Below are 19,531 nucleotides of genomic sequence, written 5' to 3' on the forward strand. Positions count from 1 at the left end.
CAACATTTTCTCTTTGACACCTTTGTTCCTGTGTTCACATTGTTCTTTTAGCACGGAGTAGTAGCTTGTTCTCTATTTTCTGCCTGAGATCTCCTTTTCATTATTCAAATCCTGGTTCAAATAACACTTCCTCTTTGAAGCAGAGTGGTTGCTCATTCCTTACAAACTTCATTAGGCTTACAATTAATGGGAAAATTATTTTGTAATCCATGAGCCCTCATCCAGTGAAGGAGAGAAGGATACTTCTCAAAATGTGCTGAGTGAAAGAATAAAATGAGCTGTGGAAATTTGATGGGAACATTCTAGGGAGAGGATATGCATATGGGGGCTTGGTAAACGTTAACTATGTCTTCATGTTATTTTTTTGCTACTAAAAGTTTAACAAGTATTTTTTGACTCCAAATTTATTTTTTAATAAGTATAATTATTTCATTTAACTTATATAAATGTTTTTGTTTATGTCTTTTTCTAATCCTTAAAGATTTCAGAAACTGAGTTATTTCACAAACACGTAGCTTTTAAAACTAGAAGAGAATTTTGATAAAATGTGGTTTACACGGTTAATCTACATATGAAGAATTGATGCTACAGACAGGCTTATTTGAATGAGGGGTAGAACACTTGTCTCCAGAATTGACTTATGAAACACTTTCTGGCTAGTCCGGAAACACTACTTCCAAGGAATCAAGATCAAAGAGTAAATATTCTACCCTTGTTTATAGTAAAGAGTGATTATTAATAAGACAGTGATTTTAAGATTATTTAGAGGAGAATTTCTAGAGGAGAGAAAAAGGTAGAATTGATTTTCTAAATAATATGTATATTCTGGGAATATGCTTTTCTATAGTCTATATTCCCAGAATATAAGAGAATGTTCACTATATATATATATATATATATTAGACAATCAAATACCATGAACTGTTACAAATTTTATATGTTTTACTACAGGTCCCTCTTCTCCATGACATTTAAAAATATATTATTTAACTCTATGTTTTTGCATAATTTTCCTGGATATTAAGACTTTCATATATGTCTCATAACTTTTATGTGTATTAGATAAATTAATTTAGGTTGATGTTTTTGTCAGTGATGTTATCCTCTCCACTTATCTGATTTTAAAAGAGATTTGTGACTTCAACTGTGGCAGTGTTCTTTTGTACATTGTACTTTTGAAATGTGTTCTCTAGTGAATCATTTAAATGAGAAGTTTCTAGAGTATGGCCTATTTCCTAATTGACAAGTTTGTTCTATACAACTCTTGAATGGCACAGTTAATAAAGAGTATAGAGACATAGACAAATGCACTAGTACTTTGTAAAGCTCTAATGATATAATATGACTCCCCTAGTTATCTCTTCCTTTAAAAATTATAAACAGGAAATAACAGAGAAGCTGTCATGTATTTGGAACCTTCTTTCTTTCTTCTTCTGCAAGGTGGTGGGTGAAAAGAATTTGACATTAAGGCAGCTAGGGAACAGATACCAAACTTTACCATTGTGGGTTCCAAAGTCTGAAATAAGCATTGTGGTTACTTTTTTTTTTTAGTGGACATTCAACTTGTTTGGACAAGTAGCAGATTTTTCGTGTCTCCCTCCAGCGTCATCAGACCACTTATCAAGTTTGGATAAAAGACATTTGTTAACAATGTACCTTATTGTCTATGTTTTCCCTCAGCTAGAAACTATTTGCAATGACCCTATCTTCAGAGGTTATGGGGATCTTGACCAGTTTTCAACCTAGTCTAAAGAGGCCTTGAAGGAAGAGATGGCTTTCAGAATTGAAATCCAAGCTTAGAATGGCTAGTAAGCCCTAGACATTGTCATCTTAGCCACATACAGAGGCCACCCTCACCCACCTTCCTTTAAAAAAATTTTTTTTCCATTCAAATCTGTCATTCCATACTATGGAGACCCCCATGGCAAATCCCCGTTACCAGCTTTCTTATTCTGAAGACTATACCCAAGGTGAGACAGTAGATAAAAATAAGGTGAGCTGATTATTGTCATAATCATTGATTTAAATATATGTTTTGTTTTTCATTTATAAAGAACACATGCTTATATTGGATTGATTATTGCTTAAAATATGCAGTGTGGTATTGTGTGTGTGTTATTTGACTGAGGGCACATCCCAGATGCTGGAAACATTCTATTCAAGAATTTCAGTCCAGGGCCGTCCAGCTAGCTTTCAAATTAGAAGTTCCATGCTCTAGAGGTTACTAATGCAAGCACTTCTATTATTCATATCTATGCTATCAAAATCTAGCTTATTTCAGCATAGATTTTGGAAATAAGTTAGAAATAAGAATGTTCCCTATTATTCATAAACAGCATACTATATGGCAAATAATTTTTCAGAGGTGAAAATGGTGGCTTATTGACCAGCATCATTAATGTAAGAAGACCATCTCATCGGCAAAAATTAAAGCTCTTCAGGATACCTGTACTGGCTAAAATTGTTCTAGAAGCAGTCATGAACAGGGTATAATAATTCAAGAAGGCCTGAATTTTAGCAGTAGAAATAATGCTTTTAAGACCTGAGCCCTGAACAGACTGGTTCCGGCCATCGGTGTGAGAGGATTTCTAGTGATGTGTTTGTTTTGAGAAACTATTTCATGTAAGATGCTAATGGAACACTTAACTGTATCAAGAGCTGAGACTTTATCAAGCTATAAAGAATATTTTGTGTCACCTGATTCATGTCTATTTATCAATATATTAGTCTATATGTATTGCAGAACTGGGTCTGTGATTTGCTTTCAAAAATGACCTGGTGGCCACATAATCTACCATAAAGAACCTAAGACTTTTACATATTGAACTGGCTTGAGGTCTGTTCATAATTGTTTATGGAACACTTATCAAGTGATAAGTACTTTGCAAATATTATTTAACCTCTATAGTAATCTATACAATAATCCTCACAATACTCCTAGCACAACTGTATTGTTTGGTTTTGGTAAACCATCTATGCATAGGGTGATGCTAATCATTGTCATTATCTAGAGAAAGAGAAGCAACATGATCAAATCCACGTATGAGGTGGGCATGGCACAGTCACCTGTTTTACAGATGAGAAAACTGCAGCCACAGGGTAGTTAAGTGACTTACTCAAGGTCACACAGATGGAAAGTGCCCAATCTTGGATTTAACCTGTACCTGAATGACTCTAAAAGCCCATCCTTCTAACCATGATATTTTACTGCATCCCTTAATGATTTTTTCTTATTAATAGAAGAATTTATGGGCTAAGAAGTGACTTAAATATTTCTGATAGTACAGTATTTACATTGCAGAGTTTTCTCAGGGGGTCTAATGACAGAAAATAATTTGTCAAGTCTAGGGCATGCTGGGTAGTTATCAGGACTATAAGATAATTAGACACTTTTCAAAGCAGGACTCTCAGCGTGGAAAATGTCCTTAAGGATTTTGATTCAAATGACTGATTTCATGACAATGAACAGCTCCAAAAGCAAAGAAATGTTCTTTTATGTAGAGCAAAGGAAATAGGCTAGCATTGAGTCTTTTCAGGGCAAACTTTGGAAGCTTAAGATTATCTGTGCTGATTTTTCCCCTAATCCACCTTATTGGGTTTCTGGTTACCCGACCTTAATATAGCTTGTACAATATCATCTCTGTAACCTTTGTGTTTGTCGGCTTATCTTGATCAACTATCAGTGCAAAGTGAGAAGCTGCCTTTCATCTGGTTTCCAATGGTGCTAACTAGGAAAAGAGAAACCAAAAAGTTTGCACTGAGCAGAAATAAAGTAGTAAAGGTATTAAAGCACTGAGAGCGAACCTAAAGAAGGTATTTGAAGAAGGAAGGCTTCCTAGGGAGAAGGTTCACTAAAGAATATCAACACCATAGGATGTTGTGAACAAAGAGGGTTAGCTAAAATCTTGATTTTTTGCAGTGGTACAAAGTTTTCCTATTTGAACTTCAATAAAGAGTTTTTGTCAATTCATCCTTACGCTGAAGCTGTTCTCCTAAATCTAATGCATCAAAGATCTGGCATTGTTAAGGAAGACAGTCCTTGAACTCTCAGCAATATAAGCAGAACTAGCAAGAAGAAAAGAAAGTATGATGCTATATAAACCTTTCTCTCTGAAAAGAAAATAGAACAGGTTTGAATTTTGGAGACCAGCTAAATCAGGCAGAAGAGCAGAGAGAGGCTTTGTAGTCAAGGACGGAGGGAAAAGTGAACAAGGAAGTTGTAAAATGCAAAATGATTAATTTTACTACTGTGTATTAAATAAAAGGAGGAGGTATATTTTGTGTATCTAACATGCTTCCTTTTACACTGTGTGGTAGTGAAATGAACATTGGCTTTTCAGTCAACAGACCTGGGATTAAATCCTGGCTTCAGCACTTTCTGCCTGGGAAATTTAGGGCAGATTCTTAAACCTCTCTGAGCCTCAGTTTCCCCATAGGTTAAATGGAGCTCCCAGTACCCATCTCCCAGAAGTGTTGGAGATTATATCTGTCACTAACCTTCTGTTTGACTTTGGGCAACTCAACCTCTCTGAGCCTCAGAAGCTCCATCTATAAAATGGGAATAGTCATGCTTCCTGGCTCCAATCTAGAACATTTTTCCTGCACATGTGGACAAAACATACAGGACTGATGCTCTTGATGGTTTTTGCTCTGTTAAATCAGAATAAAAATGACTACCTAGTAGTTGCCTTCTAAAGATTAGACAGTGATACATTTCAAGTCCCTAGATCATAGTAGCCAGGCAATAAGTGGTACACAATTGGCATGCAGTAAATGTTCGGAGTACATTGTTAACTTCTCATAAGATCTATTGGTGGCATTGGCTTACTCAATACTCATTTTCATAGAGAAAAATATATACCATAGCAGACAACATATGAGACAAAAATTTCCCGTATTTAAATCGTGTTCTCCATTTTTCAAAGCATAATCATATTCTCATGGAGAAGGATACACACATCATACTTCCTATTTTCCAGAAAAGAAGGCTGAGATCCAGAGAAATTTAGTGATATTCACCAGAAATGGTGTGATTTAGCAGGATCAGGGCTGGAATCTGGATTCCTGAATTCTGTCCCCGTGATCCTTCCATCGCCGAACAGTCTCGCTGTCCTATGGTTCTGGTATATCTTTCCAGAAATCCTCTGTTAGGGTAAATTGTAAGAGCAAGAAATCAGCAATCAAGATAGCCTTTCCTCTTACGAGTTCATGATGTGTTGATATCCGTGGCTTTTTGTTTCAGCTTTTTAAGTGCAAAAAAGGTAATGAAGTCTCTGTAACATTTAGAGAGGAACAGAGAACTCACTTTTGCTAAATTGAGTGGACTTGTGCCACTATCAGCTTTGAGCCTTGAACTGACTGCAGACCCTTGAAAGTTGAAAATTAGCAAAATGTTTTGCCCTTTTTCAAAAAAAAAAAAGATTAAAGTTTTTAAGATAAGAAATCAAATTAATCAACTCTAAATAGCAAAGGAAAAATTAAATTTTTGATCAATAAAGCAAATTGGAATACCAACAACATTATTAAATTTTCTTCGAAACAGAAGTCTTCTTATCATACATGGTTAATGACTACATATTGTTCAAAAGCATTGGGTTTATAAGAATCAAGCCCAAACTAACTTAGATTTCTTAAAATAGTTTATTTTCCCCAGTTAACTGCCTTAACATTTGATAAAATTTTTTTCTTTGCAATATTAAAATACTTTTAGAAAGTAACAGAAGTATAAGACGTGTAAATGTAATATAATATATATTTTGGTTCAGCCCAACAGACAATAATTTAGTTCAATCTACAATACTCATAGGGAACCTATTCTCTAGGGCATGATGCTGGCCCTAAGATAACAGAGGTCTCTGTCTTTGAAAAATTCAGCATCTGAGCTTTATGGTAATAAAAACTTATAGTTGCCAACTTTTGATTGGTTCTTGTTATGTATTAGCCACTTTGCCAAGAGTTTTGCATATGTTTTCTTATTTAATCCTCCCACCTCAATCTTTTAGAGATAGAGTTTTATTTGCCCCATTTTATAGATGAGGGGACAGTGGTTTTTTTGTTTTTGTTTTGTTTTGTTTTAGATTTAGGAATTTATCCTAGGACACAGAGTTCATAAATGGTTTAATCTATTGAATTAATATGCTAACACAAATATACAGACACAAACCAACAAACTTACATAAGTAAACACAAGTACTTGCAACTTCTATTTTTTTAAAAAAACTATGAATATATTTTTCCCTTTTTAAATGAGACAAAGGTGTTTGTTGTTGTTTCTCCTGTCAGCTTATGCTTAAATAATGATTGTACGGTCATAGCATCATCCTTGTGTAGAAAGGGCAATGCATTTATAATCACACCAAGGAGTGCATAAGTCTCTCATGGCTATTAAGTCTCAAATGCTCTGACCCTGACACTGCATTTTGTTCATGTTTTTAAAAACATCAATTAAAACCAAAAGGTTATTTAAACATAGGTTGATTTCATAATAGAACTTCTAATCTTAAACAATACTTGTGTTTTTCCTGGGGAATTGTGGTAATAACATGCTTTGAATATACTCAGAACTGTCTTTTATAAAAGGATCCCAAACACACAAGGCCAGAGGACCTTAAACATGAGTGCTCAGGGGCACAAGTGTAGGAGGGAAATTTAGGGAAACGTGAGGCTTTACAAAGGATAGACTTCCCAAAATGTATTTAAAGTTTTTGGGTAGAAAATTCTTCATAGAATATTTAGAAAAATATTGAAAGATATCGAATTCTGTTTATACATTCAAATAGTAGATTGAGTGACTATGTTAGTTTACTAGGCTGCTATAATGAACTACCACAGACTGGGTAGCTTACACAACAGAAATGTATTGTGTCACAGTTCTAGGCTGAAAGTCCAAGATCACAGTGTCAGTGGCGTTGGTTTCTTCTGAAGCCTCTCTCTTTAACTTGCAGATTGTTACCTTCTTGCTGTGTCCTCACATGGTTGTCCCTCTGTGCATTTGTGCCCTGGGTATCTCTGTGTGTTCAAATCTCTTTTTGTTATAAGGACAGCAGTCAGATTAGATTAGGGTCCACCCTATTGGCCTCATTTTAACTTAATCACCTCTTTACAGGCCCTCTTTCCAAATAAAGTCACATTCTAGGTATTGGAGGTTAGGGTTTCAACATATAAATTTTGAGGGGACAAAATTCAGTTCATAACTGTGACCTTTAGCTGTTAGGGTTAGCAAAGAGCTGAGAATTCTTCCAGATCTAGAATGTCATGCATTTTCTTCAAATTTTTCACTGCATATAAACTGACCACAATTTAATTTGCTAATATAATGCTTTTATTTATTTATTAAAAATGACATTCCTGCTTTTCTGCATTACCCAGAGAGGGGTCCATAAGGCATTGTTCTGGGTTCCCCTCAGAGGTTAAAGGGAAACGTTTACAAAGTCCGGAGCCCTTGATGGCCTGCAAATGAAGGAGGAGAATTTCCTCCAGTTCCTTGGATCAGGAACCCACTTAGGTGACACCAACCTTGACTACCAATTGGAACAGTACATCTACAAAAGGAAAAGTGATGACGTTACCTCATACGCCTAAAGAGAACCTGGGAGAAGCCTCTCCTGGCGGCTCGCGCCGTTGTTGCCATTGGAAACGGGGCTGATGTCAGTGTCATATCCTCTAGGAATATTGGCCAGCGAGCTGTGCTGAAGTTTGCTGCTGCCAGGAGCCACTCGTATTGCCAGACACTTCTCTTCTGGAAACTTCCCTAACCAGATCCAGGCCGCCTTCCCAGAGCCACGACTTTCAGTGATTACTGATCCAGGTTGATCTCAGAGGCGTTTTATGTTAACCCGCTTTCCATTACTGTGTCACAGTCTCTCCTCTGCGCTTGTGGACATCGCCATCCCCAGCGACAACAAGGGAGCTCCCGAGGTGGGTCTGCGGTGGTGGATGCGGGGCGGGGGCTGCAGGAAGTTCTGCGCATGCGTGGCACCAGCTCCCGTGAGCACCCGGGGGAGGGCAGCCTGATCTCTACTCTGCGGAGATGCTAAGAAGGCCGCTGCTGGAAAGGCTGTGACCCAGGAGGAAGTTCAGGGCGAATGGACTGCTCCAGCTCCCGAATTTGCTGCTGCTCGACCTGAGGTTGCAGATGGGTCTGCAGGCGCCTTTTGCGCCTAATCAGCGGTTCCCTACTGAAGACTGCAGCGCTCCGCCCACCACTGGGGACTGGACTGCAGCTTCCACTGCTCAGGCCGCTGAACAGGTAGGACTGACCACTGAGTGGTCTCAGCTTGTTCTTCCACAGACTCTTAAACAGAAAATGGAAATAGATTAGTGGAAATAAAGTTTCTTAAAAAAAAAAATGACATTGCTGAATTAGCTTTAGTAGGACACTATATATATGTGTGTGTGTGTTTATATATATATATTATATATACATACACTTACATATATATGATGTGTCCCCACATATATATGAATGTGTTTAGGTAGTAGAGAAATAGAGAGACAGCTGTGTTTACATCTACCTTTTTTTTTTTTTTTTAGAAAGGGCAGCTGGGCAGCAACTGAACTGAGATGATGTTTTTGTTTTTATAAATTTATTTATTTATTTATGGCTGTGTTGGGTCTTCGTTTCTGTGCGAGGGCTTTCTCCAGTTGCAGCGAGCGGGGGCCACTCTTCATCACGGTGCGCGGGCCTCTCACTGCTGTGGTCTCTCCCGTTGCGGAGCACAGGCTCCAGACGCGCAAGCTCAGTAGTTGTGGCTCACGGGCCCAGTTGCTCCGCGGCATGTGGGATCCTCCCAGACCAGGGCTCGAACTCCTGTCCCCTGCATTGGCAGGCAGACTCTCAACCACTGCGCCACCAGGGGAGCCCCATCTACCTTTTAACGCATACATTTACAACCAAAAGTATATACCTATTTATTGACCCATCACATATGACTAAATGAATAACCACAATCATATATTTTCACCATGCTAAAAGCATTCTGTTTACAACTGCATTTGAAAAGTTTCTCTTTTAGATCAACCTATAGTTTCATTCTACGTTCAACCTGGTTTTTGGATACATTTGTATAGACTAAAATAAATTATGTGGGGTTGTACTATGAGTTAAGTCATCCCAAGTATGTTCAATAAGAACCCCATGGTTGTGGATTGTATTTTCCAAAAATGGCTGCAAGAACATTTCCAATCCCATAGACAGTGGCAATTTCCCAGTCCAGAGGTGGAGTCTATGTCTCTCCCCACTGCAACCCTCCTCTTTAAAACTTGGTGGGTCTTTATGACTGTCTCAATAAATAGAATGCAGCAGAAAAGATACTATGGGACTTCTGAAAGCAGGTCATAAAAAGTAACATGGCAGTTTTGTTTATTAGCTTAGTTAACTACTTTTAGGCATGTTTTTAAAATATATGTTTGATTTTTTAATGATTCATATAGTTCAAAAAGTACTTAATTTCTTGAAAATGATTCATATAATCAATATTGATGCTGTCATGTAATACATTTGTTTGCCATTCCATAAAGGATAGTTCTCTGTTTTTATTGTGGAGATAATGTCTTATAAATCTTGAATTATTCTGTCTACTGCCTTAAACTATGACATAGTGAAAAGTTAATTAATAGTCTCAGGTTGGCTGTTATTAACCATCAGTATTTTACTTCTCCAGACCAGCTACCTCATTTATTAAAAAATAGGACATTATACCACACCAGTGTTTTCCAGATTTTATGACCACGAAATTACCTAAAGCTTTTGTTATAATAATGTTCCAAGTCTCTCCTTGTGGAGATTCAGTAGGTCTGCTCAGGATCCTTTTTTTAACAAGACCCTGACATGACTCTTATGGTTAAGCAAGTTTTGGAGTAATTTCTAGTTGTCCAATTCTTTAATATAGGAAGATAAACGAAGTAGAGTTACATTTAATTCGTAATCATCATAAATAATGGGAGCAGGATGTTAATAATTGGGAGTGTATAATCCCCAGATTTTGTACTTTTGAATTCCAAATGAGTTTTCCATTATTTTGTCTATTGTTACATAGTCCTAATTATTCTTTCTCATTGAGATATAAAAATTAGTATTAATTGCAAGAGCCTTATCAACCATATACACTTCCATCAAAAAATTTTACGTCACAATAAGATCTGTATTTTAGGAAAATAATACGGCAGCAGGATTTAGGAGAAATTGAAGGAAAGAGAAAAACTATATATGTTTTCTGCTCCAAGTAGTTTTTCCTTTCTGAAATGGTCACCTATGTTGCCAAAATATGCTTTGTTTTTTTTAATACTAGTTGAAGATTTTATATTTAATTAGTATGCATCTTCACTTCTAAGACTTTCTTGGGGCCATATTTTAGCACTCTAAAATTGGGCTGCACACATTGGGATGCCACAGAAAGGCAGTTAGTTATTAGATATAAGATGGGTGGTTGAAGACCTAATGCCTGTACAATCCACCTGTAGACTCAGGTTCACTTATACTCTGAAGCCAGATCATACTCTGGACGAGAGGTATATCTATCTCCCCTGCTGAGGTAGCTTTTGGCAGAGTATATTCCCATTCTAAGACATGGGCAGCAGCAGGATAGGGTAAGTTAGAAGGGGTGGGACTAAGAACCCACAGACAGAAAGGATCAGGTGGGCATGATGATACGTCTGTGGAAATTAGATAAAGCAGGGATCTGCATGCAAGTTCTGCAAGTTAAACAGGCAGTGGGTTGGTAGCAGTCATGGGGGTTGCGGGAGTGGGGGAGGAGAAGAGAATCTGTAGCTTGTGCCAATTTCCCTGGTATGAATACTCCTACCATGATCACTTTCAATCTACCAAAGTGAGATAAATGGGCTTGCAAAAATTTTTGAAATGTTAACAATTCATTCTTATGAGCTAGTTTGGGCCAGCTCCAGCACACTACCAGTACTGCCACAGAGGTTTATAACTCAGGCAGGTATAATGGACCGAGGGTCAGTGACTAGGCAAAGAGATTGGGTGAGAAGTTGCCTGAATCCAGGCAGATCATCTGAGTGATATGTACCAGTATCATCAGCAAGAAAAAGCTAGCTATGTCACTGAAAATCGTCTGAGCCATGGTCTGCTTAGATTCATTTTTTTTTTAAATTTTCTGTGGGCGTAGGTTAGAGGCAGATGGAAGCAAGTTGGAGTATCTGCCAGAGTAGGGAGCAAAAGCCTACAAGGCACCATATGGCAGTCCCTGCCTTCTTTCTCCCGGGTAGATATGCTGGGTTTCTGGGTTATTAGTGTTACCGAGTCCAAAGTCCAAGCTTGTACTTCTCGCCTCACGATAGGCCAGTAAATCTAGAGACGAGTTGTTGGGGCAAAGAATAGCAACTTTATTTAGAAAGCCAGCAGATGGAGAAGATGGTGGACTAGTGTCCCAAAGAACCGTCTTGCCTGCGGTAGAATTTAGGCTTCTTTTATACTAAAAGGGGAGGGAGTAAAGTCACACGTTTTCTGGTTCTGGTCAGTCTCTGGAGGGGATGTGCTAATTTCTTCCTTCCTGTAGTCATTCACAGTTGGGCCTGGTCAGGATGTTTCCCGTGAGCTAAACAAAAGTATTTTAGCTTAATGCTCATTACCTGGGAGGCAGGTTTCCCAGAGATGCACCATTATGTATAATTTATGTATAATCCCTTTAGTGATTAACTTGTGAAAGAATACAAAGGTTCTTGCCTATTACGTTAGTAATGCCTTGGCTCCTGTCTTTGATTAGATGCTTCATTCTCAAGCCTGCAGCATGAGAGGTATGAAACAGGTAAGACAGTCATTGAAGGAAAGGATTTCTCTGTCTGGTAGTGAGTTGCTGGTTTCTAATCAGCTTCAGGAATTAAATAAATGGGATAATTTGTACAAAAATCTTCCAGCTTCTCTCTCTTTCCTTTATAAATGTTCTGCCTTGCTTGAAGCAATCTATCTTCCAAGTGATGCCATTCTCAAATTTGGTATTTCAAGAATATTCTTTAGGGGGGCTTCCCTGGTGGTGCAGTGGTTGGGGGTCTGCCTCCCGGTGCGGGGGACGCTGGTTCAGGCCCTGGTCTGGGAGGATCTCACGTGCCGCGGAGCGACTGGGCCCGTGTGCCGCAGCTGCTGGGCCTGAGTGCTGCACCTACTGGGCCCATGTGCCTGGAGCCCATGCTTCAGAACGGGAGAGGCCACCGCAATGAGAGGCCTGCGCACTGCAGCGGGGAGTGGCCCCTGCTCGCCGCGACTGGAGGAAGCCCGTGCGCAGCAATGAAGACCCAGAGCAGCCAAAAATGAATAAATGAATTTATATAAAAAAAAGAATATTCTTTAGCTCACATGCTAGGATAAGAGTTTTCAGTGTTTAAATCTGTGAATTTATATCATTTTATTTCCAGAAGAAAATTTTTATTTCCAGAAGAAATTTACAACCTAAATAATGGTAAAAGAAATTCCAAGCGATATGATGACTGTAGTTTTCATAACTTACTAAATCCTTTAAAAATAGCTGTCCTTAACATGTCAATTTTTTTTTAATGAATCTGACTTTTGGGTACAGTTTTAGTCACAGTACATTCATTGATAATTTCTGCCCTTTAGTTATAAGGTAAGAGAAGCCCAGAGAAGCCTTCTAAAATGTCAGTAAAACAATTAAATATGACATTTAAAGGATCCATATTTGATTAGAGAATGAAACTCTAATATTTCTTCATTAGAATATTCCCTTTTTTTCCAAATGATGTTTGTTAGTTGTAATGAAATATTATGAAAATAATTCTGTAAATAGTGTTTTCTGAAGATACACATCAGCCTTATATCATGAAAATTGTTGACACCATTTAAAAATATGGTGTATATAAATTTAATTATGTAAAATCATTGGAGGTCATAGAATTGGAAATAGTTTGTGATTGGATTCTATGTCTCCTGTGAAGGGGAAAAAAAGATAAATAAACATAAATTTAAAAAGCACCCTGCTCAAGCCTACTGCCCATTTCATTTCTCATTCCATGACTCTTAACCCTGGACTACTTCTGCTTTTCCATGCTGCCAAGCCTGCCTCGACCTGACTGTAGAGTTCAGGTCCAAGCCTGTCTCTGATGAAGTACCTGAGCCTCTTCTCCAAAGCTCCCTGCAAGGCCCTAGTGCTTCAAGATGGTATATACAAATTTAATTATGTAAAATCATTGGAAGCCATGGAATTGGAAATAGTTTGTGATTGGGTTCTATGTCTCCTGTGAAGGGGAAAAAAAGATAAACATAAATTTAAAAGGCACCCTGATCAAGCCTACTGCCCATTTCATTTCTCCTTCCATGACTCTTAACCCTGGACTACTTCTGCTTTTCCATGCTACCAAGCCTGCCTCGACCTGACTGTAGAGTTCAGGTCCAAGCCTGTCTCTGATGAAGTACCTGAGCCTCTTCTCCAAAGCTCCCTGCAAGGCCCTAGTGCTTCAAGCTTTTTCTCTCTTACAAAGTCCAGAGGCTCTCCCAAGTATGAACTTACAACTCTAGGCCCAGGCTGATAACATTTCTGTCCTGCTCCTTATAAACCCACATCACATGGTTGTGTGTTGGGGCCTCTTTGTCCCTCCCACCCCCCTTTTTTTTTCCTGAGAAGGAACTGGGAAAGTAGGTTTGGTATCCTATTTTCTTGGCTTTTGTGAGAAGCCATCCCTGGAGTACAAATTAGAATCATGCTTCCCTAAGCCATTTCTTGACCTCCCTATTTAGAATTAACCCCCTCAAAACTTTAATCATACTCGCAGCACTCTATCTCCTTTTCAGCTTTATTTTCCTCCCTAATATTCATCACTGACTAGAATGCAAAATATTCTACTTCTATATTTGTCTATAGTTTGTATTTTTTCCACTAGAATGTAAATTGCAGGAGATCAGGGCTTTTGTCTGTCTCGTTCATTGCTGTCTCCCTGACACCTTGAGACATGATACACCATAGGTACTAAACAGTTATTGAATACCTGAATACGTAAAAGATCAAATGAACAAATTCTGGAGGACAGGGTTCAGACCTGGTAATAGGGTTCAAATCTGTGGCTTTCTAGCAGCTGGCTTCATGAGAAATAAGATGAAGGTCATTTCCATGCATGGCTATTATTTATGTTCCATTCATTTATCCATTCATTTAACGACAAATGTTTGTTGAGAACTTTTTGTATATAAGGCACTTTTCTATATGTTGGAAGTTGGTGCAGAGTTCCAGGTTAGCAGGTTTATTAAGGTCAGTAGGGTTTAGAAATGATATTACTATACACTGTTATGAATGCTTACTTACATGCTGGCTGAAAGAATATGTGAATGAATGCTAGAGAAAGTGTCCTGTTAGAGGTAGGTGCAGAGTGGGAGCGCAGAGAAAGATGTGAGTGCCTTGAAGGAGGTTATGGACAGGTGTTGCTGGGTGTAGATTTACAGAGGAGAAAGCATTTATTTTACACACTGAGGAGTTGTTGGTAGACTTCCCTCTGGGTTGAGAGAACTGAATGCCCAAAACATAGATGAGGAAGCTTATGTCATTTGGGGGGAATTGCTGAGTTATTTGTGACCAGGGATAAGACTGGGAATATAGGTTGGGGCAGGATTAGAAAGTATGTTAAGAATTTTAAGTTTATATCCTGTAGGTTGTGGGACACCACTTAAGGTTATTAAGTGGGGAGTGACATACATGTTATATGTTGCAGAAACATGAACATTTTTTAGTGCAAAATATTTGGAATTGGAGAAGGAAAGAAATTTCATATAGGAATGCCTGCTAGGGAGCCATGACTCTGGTCCAAGTGGAGATGATAAGGAAGACTAAGGTAATAGCAATGGGAGCAGAGTGGTGATGACAGAGTACATAGATATTTTGGAGGTGGAATCCATAGGATTTGATGAGAAGAATAAAGTAAAGGGAGGAATGAGGAATGTTTATGGAGTTTCTGATTCGGGAATTGATATATTATTTTATCCTTAACTTATATGAGTAATACATGGGGTAGAGGGAATAGGTTGGTGGAAAGATGGGGAGGGAGACACCAATTTGCTGTTAGACATGCCACATTTGAGTTGCAGATGCTCTTAAGAAGGTGAGCCCTGAGCTCAGTGTAAAATGGGGCTGTAGATGACAATCTGGGTATCATTGCTGAGGCTATGAGCTCCATCAGACAGAGGATACAGAGCCAGGATAAAAGCAATCCTAGGATGGGATGCTGAGGTATGTGAATATTTAAGAGAAACTGGTAAAGATGGACAGTGAATACTCAGTTTCACCAGAACCAAAGGAGATATAAGGGAGGAGGAATCTTTGCAGAAGGAAGAAATGGTTACATAAAAAATGCCGCAGAAGGTAAGAATGAGGTTCAGTAGTTAGGGGTCTTGGATGACCTTAACAAGAGCCATTTCAGTTGGGTGCTGAAGGTGACAGCTGGATTGTGGGGTTTAGAAGGTAGGAAAGCAGGACAAATGCTGTACATTTTGTATGAATGCATGGCAGCACCCCCTTTATGCCCTTGGCCCTACCCCATGCAACCCTTCTCACAGAAACAGATCCTCACTCATGCAGGGCTTACAACAAGTTGAATTAATTGAGCACCTTGTGTTCCCATGAGAACTCTGTGATAGTATTCACCCGTTTACATGATGTGACTGCCCGCCCTTTCCTTTTCCTTTAGCATCTTCGCAGATGTTTTTTTTATGTAACTGAGGAACACTACTTACTGACCAAAATGTATTTGAGGAGGTGAGTGAGGTCCAGAAAGTCTTCATTTTTAGAAAGGTCAAGGGCAGATGCTGTAATTACCAGTAGCAGTCACATATCCTGAGATGTCCTTGATTTAAGTTCTGTGCTGGTGACAGTATCCTCTGTCACCTATATAATAATAAAAAAAAATTGCTGAGATCATTCTCTAAGCAGAACTTTGCAAATAAGGGCAAAAATCACACACGTACTTATGTATCTATGTATCTAAATGTATAGGAAAATCTGAAGGGTACACACCCAGCAGCAGTAAGTAACTTTGGGGAGAGGAGTGAGATTAGGGGAGGGATAAAGGTAGAACCTCACTTTTTAGTTTATAGTCTTCTGCACTGTTTAAAATTTTCAATGAGCATATACACATGCATTACTTGTGCAGTTTTTTAAAAGTGGTAGTATCTCCTTATGTGGGAGACTGTCCTTTCCACAACTACCCCAGCACAAAATACTACATGGAGTTTTAAAGCACTGAGGGTTTTAATATGAGTTCTTCTTGTTGACAAATGAGTCATGAGCCCATTGGCAAAGGAAGAAATGTGAGAGAGAGGCGAACCAAGAAAAGCAGAAAAATGTGTATAAATATCACAAGCAAACTTTGGTGCTCTTTTCAGCAGCCAGGTGGTATTGTACACTGTTCCAGAGTATGGTCCACTTGCATCTGAATCACAAAGGGCCGCTCAGTAGAAATACAGATTCCTAGGTCCCACGTGATCTACCAGCCTGGATGCTCTGAGGATGAGACCTAGGAACTTGCATTTTTCAAGATCACTGCTGGTGATTCCAAGGTATATACAAACATTTGAGGATCACTGGTACATATAGAAGAGTAGTAACTGGGAATCTGAGGGCCTGAGTTTTAGTTCTAACACTTACCATTGGTGTGGGCTTCGCACACATGGCTCCCCTCTCTGAGTCTCACTTTCTCACCTGAACATTGAGCAACCCCTTCCAGTTCCAGGATTCTATGCTTTGTATGATTGTAAGCATGACACAGCACTGTGAAGAAGAAACGTTCCTCCGAAGAAATCTTCTCGTTATCATGTTTGTGTTCGAGCCTGCTCCTACTAAAGTAGGAAGCAGGCTTTAATGAAATCATGTTTATTGTTTCAAACTTTTGAAACCTGAGGTTATCAAGCCCTTGGGTGCTTTTCTCTGACAGTAATTCCTGCTGCTAATGGTCATGGGTGTCCGTTATGGGGCATGTCCTTGACAATGTGGTAATAGAGCGGTCGTTAAAATTTCTCCTATCTCTTCCTTATTTGTAAGTATTTAGGTGTGAACTGGCTGGGGCAGGAGATGAGGTTGGTGGAGGAGGCATGGGGAATAGAGAGAGTGTTGTGAACATAAAGAAGTTTAATTCCTTAACATGGAGGTCACTGAAATGCTAAGTAGCCTTTAGTGTGGGTGTGATGCTTTCTTTACTCTCACCTCCTTTCTATGTTTAGTGACTGGATAATTAGGTCTCCTGCAAGCTGCTTTGCTCCTGTTCTGGCACTTTGGACCAGATTCCCTGTTTGCTGGCCACAGAGTGATAGAGGGTTAACTTGGTGAAATGGCCTTGGAGTTATACCCTAATATAAGAAAGTGGGAGCAAGCGGTTGGAGAGTATTAGGATAGAGAGTATCTCTTCTGCTGACCTTTGCTTGGCTTCTAACCTAAAAAAGAAAAAAGGAAGAAGGAGGATTTCTTCCTTCTTTGGAATTTCACTGTACAGAATTCATGAGAATTTCTTACATTTGTTTAAAATTACAATTGTTAAGGACATAAAAATGTGGCTTCACTGTTGTGTGGTACTCTACTGAATTCGGTATAGGCTGGTATATCATAACCACAAGGAAAATAACCACATTCACATGCACACACATACAAACAGTACCCTGAAATTTCCTGATGGTATGTGGGATATTGAAGTCCCAGTTGTATTTTGCAAGAAATTGTGGCCCTTCTTTGCTGTTTCCTTTTCTTTTCCAGCCCTAGAACTATCACCCTTCCTTTCTCTCTCCCCCTCTCCTTCCTTCTCTGCCTCTCTTCCTTCTTCCTTTGAAAAGTGACATGTCTAACACATTTGAGCCCTAAGAACACTTTTTCATAGACTACTGTGATTTAATACATGCAACGGGCCAATATTTTAAAAGTGCAACTATTTATGAATTCTATAATGGCGGGGGGAGCAGGATATAATGTTGAGAGGAGACTCTTCTTTTGTTGAAAAAAATCACCTTTACAGGACTATTGCTTATAAAAAAAGCAAAGTCCAGAGCATGGACTCTGATGGGAGAGGTTCGCACAAAGGAAAAAAAAATTCTGTGCTAAGTAGTGAAAAGGACAGTGTTCATTGAGTAAGTAAGCAATTCTAAGAGGTTGTTAGGCTAACATTTTTTAAATGTCCTTAAGTTTAGCAATATCCCGTTAAAAGTGATTTCATAGACTATTAAACCCTATGTGATGGTATGGGGGTTAAATCTTATCCAGATATACAAGACCACTGCTTGATTGCAATGAAAAAGATGGATAATGTTGGAGAGTCTGTACTCTTAGAGGTCATCTAACTTTGAAAAGATGAATGGAGTTTACTTGATTGACAGATCTCATAGAAGAGAATTTTGATGGAAACAATCTGACTTTGTAATCAGTCACAGTGTTGTTTTTCACTGTCACCCTGGAATTCCTCCATTGATACAGTGCCTGCTTTGCAAGCTGTTTTTTCTTAGTCACTGCTTTATTCTCCAAAATTCTCTTCAGGTTAAGCAATACAAAGCCACACTCAGTAACAGTGATTCACAAATAAAAAGTTCATGATCTATAGTCCTTCTATAGCTCTCAATTTTTTTTCTCCTCCTTGAGCTTTTCAGTTTAAAGATAAATAGAGACACTTCTGGGACGACGAAATTAATTTGTCTCAAATTGTTGTCATCAAGTTAAAAATTACCCAATTCATATTGGTTCATTCTAGCCCAAACAGTGAGGGTTTTATAGATAATATTCCTTAAGTATAGTTCGTTTTAATCTTTGGGGGAAAAGAATCTTTACTGCTAGTCAATAGTCCAATGCCTGGGATTAGAAGGTGAACGTGGGTATTAACTGTGGTTGACACTGCATGCCCTACATCAGTGATTATATCAGGAGTCAGGGGCCTTAAAGGGAGATTGGTGCCACAGACCTGGCGCCAGGCACAGACAGGGCCTGGCTCTTAGTCATGACTGATGTTGGGCTGTCAAAGTGATTTCTGGATGTTGTGACCTATTACCAGGTCCCCTGCCCTGAGATGCTCAGCCGGTATTGAATAAACTTGCTATTAATTTGTCTTTTTGCTTTTGTGTTCCCTTAATTTTCTAGCCTCCCTTTCTTCATTTTACCCCATCCGTGGTTAAGAGACTATCATCTGGAAAGTGACTCTTGAGGAGTTGGCATGAGGGACTATAATTGAGATCATGAAGGAGCCCAACCTCAAAAACTATCGACGTTAGAAAGGGAATCTTAGGAGGAGGAAGGTATCGAGGAAGAAAGCTTGGGAGATGAGGGATTTCCTCACAGGATGTCCTGACAAAAAGAGACAGCTTGGGTGTCACCTGGGAAAGAAAACATTATAGCTAAAAAATCAAAGGGAGTCCTGCTGAGAAGGAAAAGATGTGGGGAAGAACTGGTTAGGAAGTGTTAACAGAGAAATCAAGAGGTTGGGAAAGAAAGCAGGAGTACACTTAAGAAAGAACCATGTGCTAGAGACCATTTCAGAGTTTCCCCTAACTGATGGTGTACATTCATGCTTTCCCCACACCTGAACTTTTCTGTAATCTAACAGCCTT

At 38.8% G+C, this 19,531-nt stretch overlaps 1 pseudogene across 1 annotated transcript; it reads left to right on the forward strand.

Annotated features, from left to right (window-relative positions):
* Window positions 1-1,909: 1,909 nt before the first annotated feature.
* Window positions 1,910-8,320, forward strand: LOC309968954 (small ribosomal subunit protein uS2-like; annotated as a pseudogene). The gene is made up of 2 exons: window positions 1,910-1,993; window positions 7,432-8,320. The product of its transcript is annotated as a small ribosomal subunit protein uS2-like (transcript).
* Window positions 8,321-19,531: the final 11,211 nt, after the last annotated feature.

The sequence above is a fragment of the Leucopleurus acutus genome, assembly GCF_964270905.1.
Source record: "Leucopleurus acutus genome assembly, chromosome: 11".
Taxonomy (NCBI): domain Eukaryota; kingdom Metazoa; phylum Chordata; class Mammalia; order Artiodactyla; family Delphinidae; genus Leucopleurus; species Leucopleurus acutus.